The sequence below is a fragment of the Zalophus californianus genome, chromosome 8 (assembly GCF_009762305.2).
Source record: "Zalophus californianus isolate mZalCal1 chromosome 8, mZalCal1.pri.v2, whole genome shotgun sequence".
Classification (NCBI taxonomy): Eukaryota; Metazoa; Chordata; class Mammalia; order Carnivora; family Otariidae; genus Zalophus; species Zalophus californianus.
This window is the reverse complement of record NC_045602.1, coordinates 83557215-83577288: the sequence shown is the minus strand read 5'-3', so window position 1 is coordinate 83577288 and position 20074 is coordinate 83557215.

Sequence of the window (20074 nt, the reverse complement as noted above, 5' to 3'; positions counted from 1 at the left end):
GTCTTCTAACTTTGTTCTTCTTTTTCAATATTGTATTTCTCTATTCTAGATCTTCTGCCCCTTCATATAAACTTTAGAATCCATTTGTGGATATCCATCAAATAACTTGTTGGGATTTTGACTGAAATTGCATTGAATCTATAGACCAAGTTGGAAAGTCCTGACATCTTGATAATATTTATTATTCCTATCTATGAACATGGAATATTTCTGTATTTATCTAGTTTTTGTTTGATTTCTTTCATCAGAGTTTTGTAGTTTTCCTCATACAGACCTTGTACATATTTTGATAGATTTATAGCTAAATATTTCATTTTGGGGGGCTGTGAATGTAAATGTATTGTATTTTTCATTTTAACTCTTGTTTTTTGATTGCTGGTATATAGAAGAGCAATTGCCTTTTGTATATCAACCTTGTATCCTACAGTCAGTCTTTCTTTCTTTCTTTCTTTCTTTCTTTCTTTCTTTCTTTCTTTCTTTCTTTCTTTCTTTCTTTCTTTCTTTCTTTCTTTCTTTCTTCTTTCTTTCTTTCTTTCTTCTTTCTTTCTTTCTTTCTTTCTTTCTTTCTTTCTTTCTTTCTTTCTTTCTTTCTTTCTTTCTTTCTTTCTTCTTTCTTTCTTTCTTTCTTTCTTTCTTTCTTTCTTTCTTTCTTTCTTTCTTTCTTTCTTTCTTTCTTTCTTTTTCTTCTTTCTTTCTTTCTTTCATTTTTTGACAGAGAGAGACACACTGAGAGGGAACACAAGCAGGGGGAGTGGGAGAGGGAGAAGCAGGCTTCCCGTTGAGCAGGGAGCCCAATGCAGCACTCATCCCAGGACCCTGGGATCATGACCTGAGCCGAAGGCAGATGCTCAATGACTGAGCCACCCAGATGCCCCATGTATCCTACAGCCTTGCTGTAATCACTTATTAATTCCATTTTTTTGGTCAATACTTTTTGTTTTCCACATGCATGATCATGACATCTGTGAACAAAAGTTTTATTTCTTCTTTCCATTCTGTATACATTTTCTTTTCTTGTTTTCTTGCATTAGCTAGAACTTCTAATATGATGTTGGAAAGCAGTGGTGAGAGGGTACATCCTTGCCTTGTTCCTGATCTTAGTGAGGAAGCTTCTTGTTTCTCACCATTAAGTATCGTGTCTGTTCTACAGTTTTTTACAGATATTCTTTATCAAGTTGAGGGAGTTCTCATCTATTTTTATGGGGTTTGGATTTTGTTAACTGTTTCTTCTGCATCTATTGATATGATCATGTTATTTTTCTTTATCTTGTTCATGTGATAGATCATATTAATTGATTTTCAAATGTTGAACCAGACTTGCATACTTGGGGGAAAGAAATCTCACTTGCAAATGGTACATAATACATCCTATACATTTCTGAATTTTGTTGGTGGTTTTTACATCTATATTCCTGAGAGATATTGGTCTGTAATTTTCTTTCCTTGTAATGTCTTAGCCTGGTTTTGGTATTAAGGTAATGTTGGTCTCATAGAATGAGTTCGAAAGTATTCCTTCTGATTCTATCTCCTGAAAGGGATTGAAGAGAATTGGAATAATTTCCTTTTTAAATACTTAGTAGAGCTCACCACTGAGTCAACCTGGGCCTGGAGCTTTCTGTTTTGGAAGATTATTAATGATTCAATTTCTTTAACAGATGTAGGCCTATTCAGGCTAATTCCTCTTGTGTGAGTTTTGTCAGATAATGCTTATGGACATTTCAAGCTCCAACATTCAAGGAACTCTTATCTTTCCATTAGGCAGAAGTATCTGTACAGGAACCTGTGTACAAACCTGGTCTCAGTTCTACATCTTCAGTCCTCAACTCAAGATCTGGCACATCATTAATGTGGTTCATTTCAGGTTTGTTCAATGAATGAAATCTCTAGGAGTAGGGATGGATCCTTCTAGCATCTAGAACAGATGGTGAGTACATGAGCATACTTTTTTTTTTTTTTTAAGATTTATTATTGGGGCAGTCGGGTAGCTCAGTTGGTGGAGTGTCCAACTCTTGGGTTTGGCTCCAGTCATGATCTCAAGGGTTGTGAGATTGAGCCCCACATGGGGCTCTGTGCTCAGCAGGGAGCCTGCTTAAAGATTCTCTCCCTCTGTTCCTCCCCACACTTGCACACATGCAAGCACACATGCTCTCTCTCTCTCTCTATTAAATAAATAAACACAAAAATACATAAATCTTTTTTAAAAAAGATTTTAAAAAGCCACCCAGCCACCCCAAAGAGCATACTGTTTAAATGACAATGGGGCTTTTTATTATTCAAGACACAGGGTAACTCTTATGCATACCATCACCAGACTCCCAATCCCCCGTTAAAAATGTACATTGTGCTTCATGGACAAGTCCCTGTGATTGACACTTTTTTCAGTTCTTATCCTATCAGTAGTGACAATTTAGCCACAGGACTCAAGAGTATTTCTCAGGTGAACTCTGCAGGATACTAGTTCTGTGGGATATTCATTCATATAGAGAAAAGGTCCTTTATAGTCAGATATATTAGAATACATCAGGGTCTTTAGAATTCAACAGCCTTCTTTAGTGCCTGGCATCTCAGGGATTTACTTATGCTCGTGATCTGTAGATAATGGCCCAATGTCGTTGACCTAGAAGCCTCAGGAGTAACCCCAGAACTAGTATTTCATGGCACACATTTTGACACATGCTGCCTTCAACATCCTTGGACCTATTTCCTCATTCTGTATTTGAGTTTGAATAATTTGAGTAGTCCTGGGCTGAGCTCGGGGGTAATGGTGTTTTAAGCTCAGGTTCAGCTGGAAGCAAATATGCTGGTACAGGGATTTGGTCTCAATGGAGAACAGAAAATCTGCTCATCCTTAATGAAAATACCCATTACATCATCATATGAGGTTGTTATGAATTGAATATTTGTGTCCCCCAAAAGATAGATGTTGAAGCCTAATCCCCAATGTGATGGTATTTGGAGATAGGGCCTTTGGGACATAATTAGGGTTCGATGAGATCATAGGTTGGGACCTACATGATAGGACTAGGGTTTCTACAAGATAAAGCACCAGAGAGTTCTCTCTCTCCCTCTCCTTCCCTCTTTTCCATTTGAGGACAAAGAGAAAAGGCAGCTGTCTGTAAACTAGGAGACAACAGTGCTTACCAGGAACCAAATCAGCTGGCACATTAATCTTGGACTTCCAGCCTTCAGATCTGTAAGATAATACATTTCCATCCTTTGAAGCCACCCCATCTACAGTATTTGGTTATAGCAACCTGAGTGACTAAGATGGAGGGCATATACTTTCCATTCCCACTGTGTCCACTTGTCCTGTTGGTATGTAGAAGGGATATAGGAGAAGAGGCCTTTCTAGAAATTTACCTGTGGTGGTAGAATTCAATCTCAACCTCAGAAGTAAGTGAAAGGGAGAAGTATTTTCCCATAAGACTGCAAGAGATGTATTGTATCCTGCTAATCTCAAGTAAGATGTTCTCTTCCTGTTAATTTTTCAAAGACACTTAAAAGGCATTGTGTGCTGGTTCTCCCTCCCCTCTATTGAAGGTCTTGCTCAGCTGAGTGGAATAGCTCAGGGCGAAGGGAGTATTGCCTGTGTACACAAATACAGTAATAATTCTGTCATTTATTTTCCCCTAATCCTGTATTTGTGAAAACATAGAACAGGATTAAATGTCACTATCTTGCTGAGTAAATCACCTTTACATTCTGGCTGGGCAAATTCAAATGTAAACAAGATTACAGAGGAGTTTTAAAATACTTTTAGGAATGTGTTTCCAAGGAAGCTTACGAACCTACACATCATCCATTCATTCAAAGAAGCCCTCTCCTGCCACCCCAGGGATGGGGGGGGTACTCCTGTCTAAACTACATATTTGTCAACACACAACTGATTCGTGATGACTATTCCACTGATATTTATTAAGGAACGATTATGTGCAGACATTGTCTGGGGCTCTGGATATGTAGACATATTAAAACGTGATCTCTAACCTTGAGGATCTCTGAGTCTAAGGGAAACAACATATGCTAGCCAATAGATAAATTATAAGTCAAAGTAGGGCACACCTCACTGTGCTGAGGAGGGTAGGGAGAGGGACTGCCATGGGAACGACAGTTTGCAAAGTGAAATGGAAGCTGTTTCAAAGAAATGGAGCTTTCTGCTAGGACTTCTCATGAAATCAGACTAGCTCTTGGAAAATAATAAAGTAGGCCACATTTGTCTGTGGTTGCCACTTTTCCTTTTTTCCCCTCACTTGGCCCACTCCCCACGTTACCATTTCTCACTGCCAACTGATCCAGGGCCCCAGGCCTCTTTGTCACATCCTGATTTGGGCCCCTGGGGCTCCTTCCCCTAGAGGATTGTGCCGAGGCTGCCTTCCCCGGTCTGCGCTCTGTACTTGTCATCATCATCTCTGTCCAGTGCACTTAGAAAAATCACTTGCTCTGATTCTCATTTCCTCAGGGCTGGGTTTACTGGATCTTAGAAAGAGTCTGCTTAGTGTCTATTTGCCTACATATATTCCTGATCTCATAGAGATGGTAAAATGAAGGTATTTTCCCCTTCTGACTTTCTGGAGGAAAAGTGCTTGCCTATAATCAAGGATAATATTAAAAATACTTAACAACCATAAAGACAAGGCAAGGCCACTGGTCATTAAGAAAGGATGTCAGCTGTTGGGTTCAAGCAGGGTCCTGAGTGAAGATCTACTGTATTCTTCTTGCAGAGGCCTTGGTGCCTTGGGAAGGGCTATTTCAAACTTATACTATTAACTGTTGGAATGGCTGTATTGAGGTGTACCAGCTGAGTATCAACCGTGTCTTTATGGTAAATAAATAACTTGATATCTTTACTGAATAAGAGAATAAAGAGCTTGCTCTTTTGACTCCAATACTGGAGGCTTTAGGGAAGTTAGAAAGCAAAGGTAACGTCAGAAAAGGCTGGTCAAGGAGACACTTTGGAGCATGCTTTCTGGTTTCTCTCCCCTTCCTCTTTCCCTAAAACAAGCAACAACATTTAGGCAGTTGTGATTAGCCACATCCCTATAGAATTGACTTTGTGTTTAGGTTTTGAGTAATGATTTTGCTCAATTATGAAAACATTGTTCAAGTTACAAAGATGTCTTGAATGTGCGCCTTAGTACTTTGCTTGGACTTTCTTTGATATAACACCAAAGCTTATTTTACCTTTTATTCTGCTTAAGCTGAGAGCTCTGAAGGAAAAATTAAGTATTTCTCCTGGAAATAACAGGTGATTCTGTATGAGTGTAAGTTCCTGACTTAGATGGCCATTACTGAGATCTTTTATGAACAGAATCTTCAATATCAGTATAAAGTGTAAAAAGTTGAGTTACTTATTAAAGGAATGCAATAAAAACGTTGGCCTTTGTAAACAATACAAAAAAGGTAGAAAGATGTACCCAAATTTGAAAATGAAAGATCATATTGAGCTACGTTATCTGAATGCAAGCAAAGTACCCGACTCTGGAATGCAGCTTAGAGAAGATAAGGCAAGCTGAGGCAGGAGCCATGCTTCCCAGTGACCAGTCTGCAGTAAATGGTGATGTAACACAAAGCAGCTCTGGCAAATATAAAACTTTTTCTGACTTAGAAATTACTAGAGAGTTTCTGAATGTATTTATTTTTTGACAGCACTGGATTTTGCTTTCTCTACATTTATTTCTAAGTAAATAGGAAGTCAGCTCTAGAAGGCAGGTGTAAAGGACTATTTTCCAACCAGTAAGAGTTTGCCACATGCCCATTTTGGGGATGTGGTTCTTTTGTTTTGGTTCACTCCTCATTTTCCTGGTCCACCGTCTAGTTGCTTAGCATGAATCAGCCTATTGGTTGTGAAGAAATCTCTGTAATTCCTGGCATGTAGGTACTTATACCTGGACATGGCTACCAATGGAGGCTACACCAAATGGGTAGGAGTGATATCTTATGATACTTGTGATGTCCTTTTGTTTCAGACAAAGTTCTAAATAGGTGTTTCAGGCTCAGTGTTAAAAAAAAAAACAAAAAAAAAAACACGAAAAATATCTTTCCCTTTGATATGAAAAAACTATGATTTTTTTTTTCTATTGTCTTGGTGTAGACTTTTAATCCGTAATGTTAGCTTGCCTCTAGCAAATCGTGTCTATAGGATGTTTTCCAAACTGAGTTATTCTAGGGGGATTCTAAAATGTCTTTATCCAAACAGCACATAAAAACTGTGTTACTTGAGAAAATTCAGACAGACATAAAAGCAATAAAAATTCTCAACACATTTTAAGTAAAAAAGCCCTTTGGGGGAAAAAAAGTGGAAATTAAAGAAAAACTGCTCAACTAAATACTTTCTGACTAACTAAAACTATGTACACTAGGGAAAAAGCAGACTGTTGACAATGCCAAATTAACAGACACCATTAGCAAAGCTAATCCATAGGTCCATATTCTGAAAGTTTTACATACCTTTCCAATTAGAACAATGAAATGATTCCTTTAATCAAATAAACATCAGAACCACAGTTTCCATTATTTTATGATAAGGAAAAATCACAACAACCTGTAAATCCTAGTATTCCTTTTTCCAGATGTACCAGTTTAATTTGTAATTGCAAGACACTGCCTGGTTTTAATGAATGTGTAACATATGGATTAGTTCATTTTGCTGCCTTTGCCTGTGAGGTCCCCAAGAGCAGGCATAGATCTTGTTAACAACAAACAAAATTCTGGAGATTGAATATTTTTAAGGATAATAATTTCTATTACTCCACTGAGCTGTGTTGTATCTGTGCCTAAATTTTTGTGCCTTGTCTCTAATTTGGACATTTCTGATAATTGACTACAACTATATTAGTTGCCTGTATAATTAATTATTTTCAGAGTCCTTCACTCAACTGCATGGTTAGGTCAAACCAAACAGTACAGACTTTCTCCCAGGCAATGTCATCAGAGTAATTGTCACTGTAGGCCACGGTGAGTCACACTGATTAGTTTTACCAAAATTTAGAGTTTCTTAATGATTCTGTCACCAAAGAATAGGCATGGGCTTGGAACAAATTAAAGTGGAATCCAACTACTTCCCTTAATAAGAACATAACGTAATCTGAAAGGGAAAAACAAAGATGGGCAGAAGCTCTGGAAGGATTTGTACTGTTTGTGTGTTGATGAGCTACTTGCCATTTCTGGGGTGGAAAACAGGACTTTGGGCACCTGGGTGGCTCAGTCATTTAAGCATCTGCTTTCAGCTCAGGTCATGATCCAGGGTCCTAGGGTCGAGTCCCACATCAGGCTCCTTGCCAGGAGGATGGTCTGCTTCTGCCTCTCCCCCAGCTCGTTCTCTCTCTTTCTCACAAAAATAAATAAAATCTTAAAAAAAAAAAAAAAAAGAAACTAAGACTTTGGCCACAAGGTAGGATCCAGGAGAGTCACTGCCCTGCAGAATCTCCTGGGGAAGTACGGCTTTGAAGAAAATGTGTGGGAAGGGAATGAAAGCTGGCAGATCAAGAAGTTGACTGTGGAAGGAATGTTCGAGTTGGGACACTTTTCTGAGTCCTGAGGTCAATTGTTTCTTCTACTTAACAAATGTACTCCCTCCAGCTGTGCATTTTGTACTTACGATGATGCTAGTTAGCGAAGAAACAGGACCCTTCACACCTGTAGTATTATCTGAGTATATATTTTTTCCTTTAGTTTGCAGAAAAATGCTTATTGACAGAGAGTGGAATCTTGTACCTTTAGATAGATTTGTTCATCCATAAACAGTATCTTCCTGAGGACTAGTCAGCAAATACCAATGGGGGTCATTACTCTTTCTTTCTTACCTAGTGATTCTCCTGGCAAATTCCACACTCACTACATCCTTTTTTTTCCTTTTTTTTTTTTTAAGATTTTATTTATGAGAGAGAGAGAGAGCATGAGCAGGGGGAGGGGCAGAGGGACAAGCAGACTTGATGACCTGAGCCAAAGGCAGATGCTTAACTGACTGAGCCACCCAGGTGCCCCCACTCACTATATCCCAATTTAAGAATTTTACTTAGTGAACATGAAAACCACTTGAGATTAGTAACTTTATTATGAGTGTCCCTTTTTAGCTCTTAGTAGACAGACTCCAAGGTGAAGTTGTGATGAACAATGCAGATGGAGTGCGAATCTAGTATTGCAGTGACTACCTGCGGTGGACAAGAGGCAAGGAGGGTGCCAGGGATGTTGGGCATTCTGAAACGAACTATTCCTACTTCTAAGTTTTGATGGAAGACATCCTGAGTCACTAATGTGTCAGCAAAGGTGTGGGCATTCAGGGGTTTAACTGTACCCTTGACGATCTCCAGATATCTGGATTGATTGTCTTTTCTTATGCCAGCAGAACAAGTGATTTCTCTGACTGGGATTTCACTGCTGTGTTCCAGTTGGATGCTTCTTTATCTGCCATTCTCATGGGATTTTATGCTCCGCAAAGGCAGGGAACTTGTCTATCTTGTTCACAGGAATTCTAAGGACCTATTGCAGTGTCTGACATGTAGTAGGTGCTCAATAAATACTCCATTAAATTGGAGAATAGATGAATATGCTGCTTTGCAGCTTACCAAACACTCTATGTTTATCTCATCTGTAGCTTTCTTTTGCTTATGACAAAATATGTCTTTTGTTCTCATTTCAGCTTGCTGCCTTCCTTTATATTAATGAATAGGTATAAACATCTTTTGGTTTCTTAAGCCCATGAAGTTGTGTCAAGTTTTACTGTGTAATAAAAATTTCTGTGAAAAGTCATTGGGACAAGGTGTCTTCTACTACCAAAAAATGCCTCCTCAGTCTTCTTGGTGTGAAAAATCAACATCTCACTTTTCCCCCCTACAAAAGGATAAGCTCTGAGTAATTTAATGTATCCTCACACTCCTGAGTCCAAAGGCCCATTAGTAAATGTTTACCAAGAACAGCTCTCTTGTTTTCCTTAGGGAAAGCAAAGTGAAAAATTAACCTTTTTACTTCAATAACCAACTTTATTCCTCCAGCTGCTCCAAATACTGAAATTGTCCTTAAAATTAGGCAAAACAATAAGGTTAACAGTTTGTCTTAGTTAGATTGTGCATGTTATTTGTGCACAACTCACAGATTAACCCCTACTCCACTCCAGGATCTGATATCTTAATTGTGTTCCCAACATACAGTCATAAGTCAGTTGTTTGCAATTCAAAATGTGTTTTCTCATGGAAACAGAATTGTTAAAGGTGATTTGTTACCCAGGCTGGATTCCTGCAGTTAATTTCAGCCTCAGGTAGCCTAGCATGGCATAGTGCTGCTAAGACCCTCCATGACCGATGCCCCTTGCAAGCGTTTGGCCCTGGGCTGAGTGCTGCACACTCATTGCCTTTAATCCTTTCGTCCCATTTAACAGATGAGCAGCTTCATTATACAGACTCCCAAGATGGCAAGCTGAAGAAACAGAACAAACAAATAGTAAAGCTCAAATTTGACCTACGTCTGCTGGAGGCCAAAGCCCAGTCTCCCAATCATGCATCTGAATGTGAACAGATGTGAGGACACCAAACAACTCAGATGCATTTACTGAGAGATGATGAAAACCTCAACTGATATATTGACTATGGAGATTAGTAATTGCTAGCTTCCCACAGAATAATTTAAACTGTTTTTGTTTGAAACTGGTAGTGTTTGAGATAAAGCAAGGCTCATAAAAGCAGCCCTGGCCAGAGGTTGAAAGTTCTAGTAAGAGATCAGATCAATTGATCATGGCCGCCATTTTGAATGAAAGTGGAAAGAGGAAGTAGATAAGGACAGAGAAAATTAAGCATGGAGAGAAAGAGATAGGAAAGGAGCAGAGTGTGGTGTGAAAGGGAAAAGAGAGCATTTCAAAAGTTGTCCCATTGATTAATGACTTCCAAGGTATTAGTGAAACATCATACATTAATCATGGATAACGCAAACATATATTGTCTTACAAGCTGTCTGTATTATCACCAATTTCATGAACAGGTAGATGAACCTACAGAATATTTAGGATATTTACAGCAGAAAAGTATTATTAGCATGAGAAGAAACAGACCTTTGGTATGTGACATTCTAACTATTAAGAAGATGAATGGACTAAGTGATAACTCCCAAAATATGATCTGCTTTCATAGGAAGATGTTATAAATAAGAAGCCTGAGGTGAAAATGCATACAGTGTTAGCCTTATAGCTTTACTGCTAATATAGAGAAGATAAAGCAGCCCTTTGATAAAAATCAAAATAAGATAAAATTAAAAGAGTTATATAACAGAGCCTATAAGAAAAATTATTATTATAAGTATTATGATTATCTGTCTTTGATTGCATTCCTACTATGGGCCAAATGCATAATAGAAGTCTATTTAACCTTGACATTAATATTGCATTATAGGTGGTATTACCTTATTTTACACATGAAGAAACACGCTGAGAGAAATTTGCAACCCTCAAGTTCAGAAAGCTAACCAGGGTAGAGATAGGATCCAAAGTTCTTCAGACTTCCTGCTTGAACCCTTCCACTATGCATTCATATAAAGCAGAAAGATACTATCTATCTCTGTGGTCCATGAAAAGGGCAAAAAAAAAAAAAAGAAATCTGAGACATAGTATCATAAAATTTTCCTGTATAAACAAGGAGGACACATGATTGATTCAAATTGAGCTGTGTTATTTGACTGGTGTCTATAAACTTATTTGGCATAACCCTGTGCATTCTTGATTTAGTAAATGCAAAAATCTTTCCCTGAATTGATTTCAACTGTATTTCTGAACACCATGTAATTAAAACATATATAAGAAAACATGCATCAGGGGCGGAGCAAGATGGCAGAGGAGTAGGAGACCTGGATTTCCTCTGGTCTCAGGAATTCAGCTGAATAGGGATCAAACCATTCTGAACACCTACGAACTCAACAGGAGATTGAAGAAGAGAGTAGCAACAACTCCCTGAACAGAGAAATGACCACTTACTGGAAGGTAGGATGTGCGGAGAAGTGAATTCGAGGCGATATTCGGGAGGATAGATGGCGGGGGAGGGGGTCTCTGCCGGCCACATCTGCCAAGTGATAGAACCGCGGAGCACAAAATTGGAACTTTTAGAAGTCAGCTCCACTGAGGGACGTCGCTCCAGTGGCTAAGCGGGGGGCGGAACCCTCGCGGGACAGTGTGGTCTCAGGACCCTCGGGGTCACAGAAAGACCGGGGGTGCCTGAGTGCGGCAGAGCTCCCAGCTATCAGAGCGGAGAAGCTGGCTACAGAGACGGAGCCAAGGTGCGGGCTCTCAGCTCGGGGTTGCAATAAACTGTGATCCGCGACCCAGTCAGGCCACTGCTCCTCAAGCAGGGACCCAACAGGCGGCAGAGCCGGGGAGACTCTCCTTCCTCCCCCGGGAGGAGCGGCGCGGGAACGCACCGCAGGGCTCTGCTGTGTTTGGAGACTCCACACAGGCTCAGGTGCCAGAGATAGAAACGCTCGGTCACAGACCGGGTGAGCACGGAGTGCGGCCAGAGACCAGGGAGATGGGAGTGACTGCTTTTCCCTGGAGGCGCACTGAAGAGCAGGGCCCCGAGGTCTCAGCTCCTCTGGGTGGAGATTGGGAGGCCACCATTTTCACCCTGGTCCTCCAAAGCTGTAGCAGAGCTTGCAGGGAACAAAAACTCCTGAGAGCAAACTGGAGCAGCTTGCTTAGCCCGGACCGAAAAGGGCGGGGCAATTCCGCCTCCGGCAAAGACATTTGGAAACCACGGCAACAGGCTCCTCCCCCAGAAGATCAGCACGAACAGCCAGCAAGCCAAGACCAAGTTTAACGATCAAGGAGAACGGGAGAACTCCAGCGCTAGGGGAACACTGCACATAGAATTCATGGCGTTTTTACCATGATTCATTAGTTTTTCAAAGTTAATTTATGTTAAATATTTTTTTAATTTTTCTTTTTCCTTTTTTCAAACAACATGTATCAATCCGTTTTTTAAAAAAACATTTTTTATTTTTCATTTTTAGAGTCATATTTTATCACTTCAGAGTAGTTACCCTTATTTTTGGCATATATATATATAAGTTATCTCTTTAAAATTTTGAGATACAGTTTCTTCTAACAGATCAAAATATACCCTAAATCACTAGTGTATGGCTTTGTTCTAGTCTCCAGCCTGATAACATTCTCTCCCATTTTTTTCTTTTTCTTTTTTTTTAAATTTTTTTCTTTCTCTTTTCAAACAACTTCTTATCAATCCCTTTTAAAATATCCTTTATAATTTTCACCTTTACAGTCATCTTCCATCCCCTCATTGTATCAACCCTTATTTTGTACATATATAAGTCTTTCTTCCTTTAAAATTTTAGGAGGCATTTTTCTCTAACAGACCAAAATACGCCCAAAATCAAGTGTGTGGCACTGATCTATGCACTAGCATGATCATATTTGATCATATTCTGTTTTTTTTTGTATTGTTCTGTTTTTGTTTTATCTATTTCTTTTATTTTTTCTTTCTTTTCTCTTCCTTTTTTCTTTCTTTCCCTTTCTTTTCCCCTGGTTTCAGGTCTTTTCTGATTGTATAGAGTATATTTGCTGGGGACATTGTTAACCTGTTAGCATTTTGTTCTCTCATTCATCTATTCTCCTCTGGACAAAATGACAAGATGAAAAAAATCACCTCAGCAAATAGAACAAGAGTTAGTACCGACTGCCAGGACCTACTGCCAGGACCTACTCAATACGGACATTAGTACGATGTCAGACCTAGAGTTCAGAATCATGACTTTAAAGATACTAGCTGGGCTTGAAAAAAGCGTGGAAGTTATTAGAGAAACACTTTCTGGAGAAATAAAAGAACTAAAATCTAACCAAGTCAAAATGAAAAAGGCTATTAATGAGGTGCAAAAAAAATGGGGGCACTAACTGCTAGAATAAATGAGGCAGAAGAGAGAATCAGCGAATAGAAGACCAAATGATGGAAAATAAAGAGGCTGAGAAAAAGAGAGAGAAACAAATATAGGATCGAGGGCAGAATTCGAGAGATAAGCAATACGATAAGATGAAACAACATTAGAATAATTGTGATCCCAGAAGAAGAGGAAAGAGAGAGAGGGGCAGAAGGTATATAGGAGCAAATAATAGCAGAGAACTTCCCTAATGTGAGGAAGGAAACAGGCATCAAAATCCAGGAGGCAGAGAGAACCCCTCTCAAAATCAATAAAAATAGGTCAACACCCCGACAACTAATAATAAAACTTACGAGTCTCAGAGACAAAAAGAAAATCCTGAAAGCAGCTTGGTGGAAGAGATATGTAACCTACAATGGTAGAAACATTAGATTGGAAACAGAACTATCCACAGAGACCTGGCAGGCCAGAAAGGACTGGCATGATATATTCGGAGCACTAAACGAGAAAAATATACAGCCAAGAATACTATATACAGCTAGGGTCTCATTGAAAATAGAAGGCGAGATAAAAAGCTACCAAGACAAACAAAAACAAAAGGAATTTGCAAACACGAAACCAGCCGCACAAGAAATATTGAAAGGGGTCCTCTAAGCAAAGAGAGAGCCTAAAAGAATCATAGATCAGAAAGGAACACAGACAATATACAGTAACAGTCACCTTACAGGCAATACAATGGCAATAAATTCATACTTTTCAATAGTTACCCTGAATGTAAATGGGCTAAATGCCCAAATCAAAAGACCAGGCTATCAGATTGGATTAAAAAACAAGACCCATCGATATGCTGTCTGCAAGAGACTCATTTTAGACCCAAAGACACCCCCAGATTGAGAGTGAGGGGGTGGAAAACCATTTACCATGCTAATGGACACCAAAAGAAAGCTGGGCTGGCAATCCTTATATTAGCCATATTAGATTTTAAAACAAAGACTGTAATAAGCGATGAGGAAGGACACTATATCCCACTTAAAGGGTCTATCCAACAAGAAGATCTAACAATTGTAAATATCTATGCCCCTAACATGGAAGCAGACAAATATATAAGCCAATTAATAACAAAAGCAAAGAAACACATTGACAACAATACAATAAAACTAGGAGACGTTAAGACCCTCCTGACTGAAATGGACAGATCATCTAAGCAAAAGATCAACAAGGAAATAGAGACTATGAATGACACACTGGATCAAATGGACTTTACAGATATATTCAGAACATTCCATCCCAAAGCAATGCAATACACGTTCTTCTCTAGTGCCCATGGAACATTCTCCAGAATTGATCACATCCTAGGTCATAAATCCGGTCTCAACTGGTATCAAAAGATTGGGATTATTCCCTGCATATTTTCAGACCACAATGCTTTGAAACTAGAACTCTATCACAAGAGGAAATCCGGAAGGAACTCAAATACATAGAGGCTAAAGAGCATCCTACTAAAGAATGAATGGGTCAACCAGGAAATTAAAGAAGAATTAAAAAAATTCATGGAAACCAATTGAAATGAAAAGACAACTGTTCAAATCTTTGGGATACAGCAAAGGCAGTCCTGAGAGGAAAGTATATAGCAATACAAGCCTTTCTCAAGAAACAAGAAAGGTCTCAAATACACAACCTAACCCTACACCTAAAGGAGCTGGAGAAAGAACAGCAAATAAAGCCTAAACCCAGCAGGAGAAAGAGAAATAATAAAGATCAGAGCAGAAATCAAAATAGAAACCAAAAGAACAGTAGAACAGATCAACAAAACTAGGACCTGGTTCTTTGAAAGAATTAAAAAGATTGATAAACCCCTGGCCACACTTATCAAAAAGAAAAGAGAAATGACCCAAATCAACAAAATCATGAATGAAAGAGGAGACATCACAACCAACACCAAAGAAATACAAACAATTTTAAGAACATATTATGAGCAACACTATGCCAGCAAATTAGATAACCTGGAAGAAATGGGTGCATTCCTAGAGATGTATCAACTACCAAAACTGAACCAGGAAGAAATAGAAAACCTGAACAGACCTATAACCACTAAGGAAATTGATGCAGTCATCAAAAATCTCCCAACAAACAAAAGCCCAATGCCAGATGGCTTCTCAGGGGAATTCTATCAGACATTCAAAGAAGAATTAATACCTATTCCCTGAAACTGTTCCAAAAAATAGAGATGGAAGGAAAACTCCCAAACTCATTTTAAGAGGCCACCATTACCTTGATCCCAAAACCAGACAGAGACCCCATCGAAAAGGAGAATTACAGACCAATATCCCTGATGAACGTGGATGCAAAAATTCTCACCAAAATACTAGCCACTAGGATCCAACAGTACATTAAAAGGATTATTCACCATGACCAAGTGGGATTTATCCCTGGGCTGCAAGGTTGGTTCAACATCCACAAATCAATCAACGTGGTACAATACATGAACAAAAGAAAGAACAAGAATCATATGATCCTCTCAATAGATGCAGAAAAAGCATTTGACAAAGTACAGCATCCTTTCTTGATCAAAACGCTTCAGAGTATAGGGATAGAGGGTACATACCTCAATATCATAAAAGCCATCTATGACAAACGTACAGCGAATATCATTCTCAATGGGGAAAAGGTGAGAGCTTTTCCCCTAAGGTCAGGAACGTGGCAGGGATGTCCACTCTCACCACTGCTATTCAACATAGTATTAGAAGTCCTAGCCACAGCAATCAGACAACAAAAAGAAAAAGGCATCCAAATCGGCAAGGAGGAAGTCAAACTCTCACTCTTTGCAGATGATATGATACTGTATGTGGAAAACCCAAAAGACTCCACCCCAAAACTGCTAGAACTCATACAGGAATTCAGTAAAGTGGCAGGATATAAAATTAATGCACAGAAATCAGTGGCAATCCTATACACCAACAATAAGACAGAAGAGGGACAAATCAAGGAGTCAATCCCATTTACAATTGCATCCAAAACCATAAGATACCTAGAAATAAATCTAGCCAAAGAGGCAAAGGATCTGTACTCAGAAAACTATAAATACTCATGAAAGAAATTGGAGAAGACACTAAGAAATGGAAAAACGTTCCATGCTCATGGATTGGAAGAACAAACATTGTCAAGATGTCAAAGCTACCTAGAGCAATCTACACATTCAATGAAATCCCCATCAAAATACCATCCACTTTTTTCAAAGAAATGACATAAATAATCCTAAAATTTGTATGGAACCAGAAGAGACCCCGAATAGCCAGAGGAATGTTGAAAAAGAAAAGCAAAGCTGGCGGCATCACAATTCCGGACTTCTAGCTCTATTACAAAGCTGTCATCATCAAGACAGTATGGTACTGGCACAAAAACAGACACATAGATCAATGGAACAGAAGAGAGAGTCCAGAAATGGACCCTCAACTCTATGGTCAACTTATCTTTGACAAAGCAGGAAAGAATGTCCAATGGAAAAAAGACAGTCTCTTCAAAATTGGTGTTCGGAAAATTGGACAGCCACTTGCAGAAGAATGAAACTGGACCACTTCCTTACACCACACAAAAAAATAGACTCCAAATGTTTGAAAGACCTAAACGTGAGACAGGAGTCCATCAAAATCCTAAAGGAGTACACAGGTAGCAACCTCTTCGACCTCAGCCGCAGCAAATTCTTCCTACAACATCTCCAAAGGCAAGGGAAGCAAGGGCAAAAATGAACTATTGAGACTTCATCAAGATAAAAAGCTTTTGCACCGCAAAAGAAACAGTCCACAAAACCAAAACACAACCGAGAGAATGGGAGAAAATATTTGCAAATGACATATCTGATAAAGGGCTAGTATCCAAATGTATAAAAAACTTATCAAACGCAACACCCAAAGAACAAATAATCCAATCAAGAAATGGGCAGAAGACATGAACAGACATTTTTCCAAAGAAGACATCCAAATGGCCAACAGACACATGAAAAAGTGCTCAACATCGCTCGGCATCAGGGAAATCCAAATCAAAACCTCAATGAGATACCACCTCACACCAGTCAGAATGGCTAAAATTAACAAGTCAGGAAACGACAGATGTTGGCGGGGATGCGGAGAAAGGGGAACCCTTCTGCACTGTTGATGGGAATGCAAGCTGGTGCAACCACTCTGGAAAACAGTATGGAGGTTCCTCAAACAGTTGAAAATAGAGCTACCATACAACCCAGCAATTGCACTACTGGGTATTTACCATGAAGTTACAAATGTAGGGATCCGAAGGGGTACGTGCACCCCAATGTTTATAGCAGCAATGTCCACAATAGACAAACTGTGGAAAGAGCAAGATGTCCATCAACAGATGAATGGATAAAAAGATGTAGTATATATACACAATGGAATGTTATGCAGCCATCAAAAGGAATGAGATCTTGCCATTTGCAACGATGTGGATGGAACTGGAGGGTGTTATGCTCAGTGAAATAAGTCAATCAGAGAAAGACAGGTATCATATGACCTCACTGATATGAGGAATTCTTAATCTCAGGAAACAAACTGAGTGTTGCTGGAGTGGTGGGGGGTGGGAGGGATGGGGTGGCCGGGTGATAGACACTGGGGAGGGTATGTGCTATGGCGAGTGCTGTGAATTGTGCAAGCCTGTTGAATCACAGATGTGTACTTCTGAAACAAATAATGCAACATATGTTAAGAAAAAAGAAAAAGAAGTAGATAGCAAGAGGGGAAGAATGAAGGGGAGTAAGTCAGAGGGGGAGACGAACCAAGAGAGACGATGGACTCTGAAAAACAAACTGAGGGTTCTAGAGGGGAGGAGGGTGGGGGGATGGGTTGGCCTGGTGATAGGTATTAAAGAGGGCACATTCTGCGTGGAGCACTGGGTGTTATGCACAAACAATTAATCATGGAACACTACATCAAAAACTAATGGTGTAATGTATGTTGATTAACATAACAATAAAAAAAGAAAAGTATAGCATAGGGAATAGAGTTAATGATTTTGTAATAGTATTATATGTTGACAAATGGTAGTTATACTTGTGGTGAGCAATAGCATAACATATAGAGATGTTGAATCACTATGTTGTACATCTGAACTAATGTACACTAGTGTGAACTGTATTCAAATAAACAAAATTAAAAAAAATAAAAGAAGTAAAAAAAAAAGACAACATGCATCAGACACAGTAAATTTACAGGGGAATAATGAGCACACCCCAGCTTACTCATTGAGCTTATAATCTCAGGAAATAAAAATGTGATACAAATAATATATAACATTCTTGTCACTCAGTCTACTACTCTCATAGAATGGTAACAGAGTGATAAGATTTACAAGGAGAACTGGATCAGTCTGGGATATTCGGGCAGTGGCTTTTTTTTTTAATGCATAAAATAGGCATAGCATTATTTACTTGATAAAGCTCCCTATGAAATTTAACATATCAAATAAAACTAATTATTTTAATATCTCTCTTTCAAAAGGAGAGAGAAAAACTTTTTTATTTTATTATGTTATGTTAATGACATATATATGTCATTATATATATATGTCATGTATGACATATATATATATGCCACATCATCTTTATCCATTCATCTGTTGATGGACATCTTGGCTCTTTCCATAGTTTGGCTATTGTGGACATTGCTGGTATAATTATTGAGGGACCCTTCGGATCCTTATATTTGTATCTTTGGGGTAAATATCCAGTAGTGCAAATGCTGGGTTGTACGGTAGCTCTATTTTCAACTTTATGAGGAACCTCCATACTGTTTTCCAGAGTGTTTGCACCAGCTTCCGTTCCCACCAACAATGTAGGAGGGTTCCCCTTTCTCCACATCCACACCAACATCTGTCTTTTCCTGACTTGTTAATTTTAGCCATTCTGACGGGTGTGAGGTTGTTATCTCATTGAGGTTTTGATTTGGATTTCCCTGATGCTGAGCGATGTTGAACACTTTTTCATGTGTCTGTTGGCCATTTGGTTGTCTTCTTTGGAAAAATGTCTGTTCATGTCTTCTGCCCATTCCTTGTTTGGATTATTTATTCTTTGGTGTTGCGTTTGATAAGTTCTTTATAGATTTTGGATACTAGCCCTTTATCTGATATGTCATTTGCAAATATCTTCTCCCATTCTGTCCGTTGTCTTTGGGTTTTGTTGACTGTTTTCTTTGCTGTGCAAAAGCTTTTTATCTTGATGAGGTCCCAATCGTTCATTTTTGCCCTTGCTTCCCTTGCCTTTGGCGATGTTTCCAGAAAGAAGTTCCTGCAGCTGAGGTTGAAGAGGTTACTGCCTCTGTTTTCCTTTAGGATTTTGATGGACTCCTGTCTCACATTGAGGTCTTTCAATCATTTGGAGTCTATTTTTGTGTGTGGTGTAAGGAAATGGTCCAATTTCATTCTTCTGCATGTGGCTGTCCAATTTTCCCAACACCATTTGATGAAGAGACTGTTTTTTTTTTTCCATTGGACATTCTTTCCTGCTTTGTCGAAGATTAGTTGACCATAGAGTTGAGGGTTCATTTCTGGGTTCTCTCTTCTGTTCCACTGATATATGTGTCTGTTTTTGTGCCAGGACCATACTGTCTTGATGATGCCATCTTTGTAATAGAACTTGAAGTCCGGAATTGTGATGCCACCAGTTTTGCTTTTCTTTTTCAACATTCCTCTGGCTATTTGGGGTCTTTTCTGGTTCCATACAAATTTTAGGATTATTTGTTCCAGTTCTTTGAAAAAAGTGGATGCTTTTTTGGTAGGGATTGCATTAAACGTGTAGATTGCTCTAGGTAGCATTGATATCGTCACAATATTTATTCTTCCATTCCATGAGCATGGAATGTTTTCCATTTCTTTGTGTCTTCCTCGATTTCTTTCATCAGTGTTTTATAGTTTTCTGAGTACAGATTCTTTGCCTCTTTGGTTAGATTTATTCCTAGGTATCTTACGGTTTTGGGGGCAATTGTAAATGGGATCGACTCCTTGATTTGTCTCTCTTCTGTCTTGTTGTTGGTGTATAGGAATGCCACTGATTTCTGTGCATTAATTTTATATCCTGCCACTTTACTGAGTTCCTGTATGAGTTCTAGCAGTTTTGTGGTGGAGTCTTTTGGGTTTTCCACATAATGTATTATATCATCTGCAAAGAGTGAGGGTTTGATTTCTTCTTTGCTGATTCAGATGCCTT